Source organism: Gavialis gangeticus, unplaced genomic scaffold (assembly GCF_001723915.1).
Source record: "Gavialis gangeticus isolate Ggan-Ray unplaced genomic scaffold, GavGan_comp1, whole genome shotgun sequence".
Lineage (NCBI taxonomy): Eukaryota > Metazoa > Chordata > Crocodylia > Gavialidae > Gavialis > Gavialis gangeticus.
Window position 1 is genome coordinate 37,891,492 of NW_017729028.1, and position 4,988 is coordinate 37,896,479.

A 4,988-nucleotide genomic window follows, 5' to 3' on the forward strand; every position below is an offset into this window, starting at 1 on the left:
CAATCCTGTCTCCAGTTTTCCTTACCCCATGCTGAAAATAAAAGGGCTGTGTCACACCTTTCTTACAGTTATTTTCTGTTTTCTTGTGAGGAAGTGCTGTATCCAAAATGGCACCAAATTGTATGAGGTCAAAGACAGAGGTGAAAGGCAGGTGTGATGTGAATGAAAGGTGAGATCCAGTATCTTATGTCAGTGGTTTGCAAACTTTTTGGAGCCACTGATTAGCTCAAGATTTCTCATAGATACCACATGCTGTTACCATCAGACTTTTAACTGAATATATGGGTGGGCCCATCTGATCCATGGACCACTGACCCTGGCCTGGTAAACCATAAGCAGTCTATATAATACATCTTGGGCACATCTACACATGCAAATGCTTTGGGCTGGGTTTATTCTAGAGTAATTTACTCTAGAGTAAATCCACCCCAGGCAGGCATCTACACACGTGGGGAAGCAGGAGCAGATTTGCTGCTCATGGCAGCAGTCTGCTCCCACCCCTGCCAGCCTTCCACCAGCCCCCTGCAGCAGCCAGGGGGAGCTTTAGGTTGCCAGCATGGGCTGGCAGGGAGCACGGGGCTAGCACCCAACTGCCTGCTGCTGGGGCGGGCTCTGTCACTGGAGCCTGGGTAAGGACAACATCCCCCTGCCCGGGTAGCAGGCAGCTCTCAACCCCCACTGCATGATCAAGGGGCAAGAGAGCTGGGAGATTCTTATAATCCAATTGTGAAGCTGGGACTGGGAAATAAGAATCTCCCAGCCCCCGTCCGCAATCGCAGAGTGGGGGCTGGGAGCTCCTTGCTGCTGGGCCATTGTCTCCACCCAGGCTGTGGTGGTGGAGCCCACCCTGGCAGCAGGCAGCTTCTGGGGGCAGGGAGCAATCTCCCACCCCCTGGTGGCTGGCTGACCAGGAGCACATTTGCTCTCGGTCAGCCATCTACACATGCCGGACTGTGCAGTAATTACTTCTGAGTAAATTTGCTACTTGTATTTACAGACAGCAAATTTACTTGCAATTACAGCAAATTACTGTGCAGTAAGTATCTGCGCGTGTACCCTTGACAGCACTGGGGAAAGAGTCAGGCCCATGCTGAATGCTATAGAAAACCCTGTCTCTTTGCACTCCCTGGCTCTTAGCTAAGTCAGCCCTTTCATGGCACAACCCTTTGGGAAACAGTTTGGGGACATATTACAAGGAAATCCACTTCAAATATATGCCTAGTTTAAAAGAAAGTAATGGGCCGCTTCTAATAGAGAGAGGAATCAGGCTACAGATGAGCTTCGCCTTAGCTAGGAACAATTTAAAAAGTGGCAGATACCTACTCGGTTTCCTGCAAAACATATATGGCCACAGTATATCCACCTCAGTAGTGTGTGTGCATGCTCCATTCATGGACTTCCTCGGGGACTCAGGCAGGCCCATGAATGGATACAGCATGTGACAGGCACCAGAATGAAGACAAGGTGAGATAAACAGAAGCTGAAGCCTTGAGGGACATCACCGTCCAGGCAAGCCCCTGCCATCCTAAACCATATGACAAACCCAGGGGCAACTTCTTAAAAGGCAGAATAACTACTAGGGCAACCTGCCAAGGAGACAGATGGCACCAAGATTAACAAGAACAAAACAAAACAACTCTAGCAGGGTGTTTTTTAAAGGAAATCAGCATATAGACATTTAAATCTAATAAGTAAGCCAACTTAGAATCAAATTAAGAGAAAATATATTGAGCGTGAGATAGGTCAGTGACTTTTCATTCCATGCAGCTTCATGGAAATCAGTGTAAATCAGGTCAGGATTTGGCCCAGAGAAGCAAAACAAAATGTACAGTATTTGTTAGTGTGCATATAGATTGGAGGAGAGAGTTTCAAAATCGTTGTGTATCTTTTGCAGGCAAATGTACCCCAATGCAAAGCAGGTGTAAAACACTTTCAAGTCAGAATGGTGGAACAAAGCTGACATGGTTGTGTCGGCTTCAACAAAGCGTTGCCATTTAGTGGTGGAACAGAATTCAGCCTGGAACACTTTACACCCACATAGCGCTGATGTAGATGAGCGTGCAGTTGTGAATCTGGGCCAGAGACAGAAGCTCCTAGAAGCTCTTGTGGCAGCCACTGTTGTTTCATAAATTGAAGGGTGGAAAAAATAACGTACAGGCTGTATGTTTTAGGGAGAGGATGCACAGCCTTGTGGTTGATGCCACATGAGAGCAAAGACATTTGTCCTCACAGATGATCTTATTCCTCAGACTTAGAATCATAGAAAATAGGAACTGAAGGGGCTGTGAGAGGTCATCTAGTCTAGCCGTCTTCCAAATTCAGGTTCGACTGTACCCAGCCCGCTCCTGATGACAAATCTAAGCTGCTCGGAAAAACCTTCAAGCTGGAGACTCCACAGCCTTCCTTGGTAAACAGTGCTGAACTTTCCGTATAGTCAAAACTGGGTTTTTCTAATGCCTAACATGAATCTTCCATGTTGCAATTTAAGCCAAATTTAAGTCACGATATACAGCATGGCACTGACTCCAGAGCTGAAATAATTAAAAAACCCAAGACAATTCATGCAGGGAAAACTAGATCAAGAAGTATTTATTCTTTTATAATCTGTCTAAAGCAGCAGCAGTGGTTCCAGCCATCTCACCCAGCCTGCCCCTGAGTCCAGAAAGTTGTCAGTAAGAAGAGCTGCAGCAATTAAATGCTGTCACCGCACAATCTTCTGCCACATTTCCGGGCCAGCAGGGAGCCTTGCAGGCTGGACCTGGAGCATGGAGCCCACTGGGCCAAAACAAATTGTCAGTGGGAGGATCAGAGGCTGTTGTGGCTCCAGGAACCACAGCAGTTCATGCTGCCACCACCAAATTCCAGCTCTGCGGGCCAGGTGATGCATGCCCACACTCCACATCCAGCCCGCAGGCTGGCACCGGGTCACTTGTGCCAGGTGGGCTGGGCACCACTGGTATAAATCATGAAGATGGGCACAGTTACCAGGGCTTTGGAGTGTCTTACAGCCTTCAGTATACTTATCTTCACAACAGCCTGAGTGGCTGGGAAGTGTGGGGTGAAACAGGCTACTCTTGGGCATCTATGTTCATTTAGGTGCTTAATAGATGGAACAGGATCTGACCCTGTGAGTCCCGTGGACCATAGCAGGCTTGTACTCTGGCTACTAAGCTGTGTGGAAACCTACACAGCTTCTTCCCTATGATTTCTGTTGATGCTGGTTAATGAGGGCATGTCTAGTACCCATGCTCCAGCAACACCTCCCCTTTACCCTTGGGCACGTGCTAGGAGGACCCAAGACATTTGCGGTGGAGATGAGAACTGAACACAGCTCCACCAAATCATAAGCTACTGCCCTAAGCAGCAGTCCTTCTTTCTTCTCAAATTAATTAGTAGAATTATTAACTAATTTATTTCTTAAGTACCAGACATCCTCTGTGCTATAAAACATGTACACCTTGCTGGGGTCGTTTGACCCCAGTACTCTTTCCTGCCATGGCAGGGGGTCGGACTAAATGATCTACTCAAGTCCCTTCCGCCCCTAGCAACTATGAAACTATGAAACTATGTAGGGAAAGGGAGGCCCAGCTCTGTTCTGCAGTCACCTCAGTCAAAAAAAGGAATCCAAAGAAATTAGGGACGGCTTAATTTTCCACAAATACAAACGCCCACTTTGGATCCAACCCTAGAAGATTATTTTGCTCTGGGTTTGATGCTCCTAGTGAGGGGCAAGTCAGTCCGGATTTGTCTGCTTTGTTGGAAATCTGGTGTGAGCATCCTGAATCAATGCGGAGTGTCATCATGCTTCGCAACATGCCCTGGTTCCCAGCTACCCTCGCCACACAGCCAGCTAAATTGGGAAAGTAAACTCCTGTTTCTCCAGCAAGGCTGGCCTCCCCACTTTGCTGCTCATGAATGGCTTGTTGAGTTAGCTGTAATTTGGAAAATTAATTGACTCAGAGCCTGCTTGCTGAAGCAGCCTCCAACCCAGAACACCCAAGACGCAGCAACAGCAAGGTCAGAGGAGGTGGGAAGTTTTGCAACAACTGTAGCAAGCAATAAGCAGAGTGGGATATGGGTGGCAGTGGGGAAATGTAAAAGGAAGCATTCAGCTCAGATTCAATGAGGAGAGGTGAGTCTAAGAAACCTCAGGAGTGTTTTGTGTTCATGAAGGGAACAGGAGATGGGCTAATCATGCCTTTTAATTGGGAATGCCCCTGGCTCACTATGGGAGATGTGTATCTGGAAATGTCTCTTTCTGCTATCCAGGACATAAAAATAGCGCGCTATGGCTTATCATTTGTGAGCCCAGGGAGCTAACCCACAGCATCTTTGCCATGTAAAGAAATCTTAAATTAAGTAGTTTGTTCATGGCTGAGCCATCTGTTTGGGAATAAGCCCCTGGATGTTCATTCTGGTACCAGACACAAATGAGAACTAGATACGTCTTCATCAGCCTTTATCTCCAGTGGCCTCCATCTTGTTATCTATCGCTAATCTATGCTCTCCAAATAAGAAACATTTCCCTGATTTTCTGAGCAGAGTGAGGGGCTTTATTTATTAGAGACAAAACCAGTGTATACAACTCTTCATGAACATATGAAACAGTCCCCGCGGCTGATTACATAGGGCCAGAACTGGAAAAGTACTCAGGCAGCACCTACGATACAAATCGGGCAGAATATAAATCCACTAAGTCCAGTGCAGGGAGCCACAATAACCTCACCTCGCTGAAGCCTTGAGTCTGATAATTAAATTAAAGAGAGAAGCAAGATTTTAGGCACTTTCCTCTTCTCAGCATTTCCAGTTGGCCACCGAAGTCATCCCGCTGCTCATGGTTTACACCCGCGGTAAAGCCCACTCTTAGGCCCTCTGTTCATGATGCAGGCAATAAGCACAACTAACTAAGCTTTGTGAATTTGGCTTCCTAAGTCGAGCACCTGAACTTAGCCATGCCTAAGAAGTCCCTTTTGGGGATTTGGCTTCAG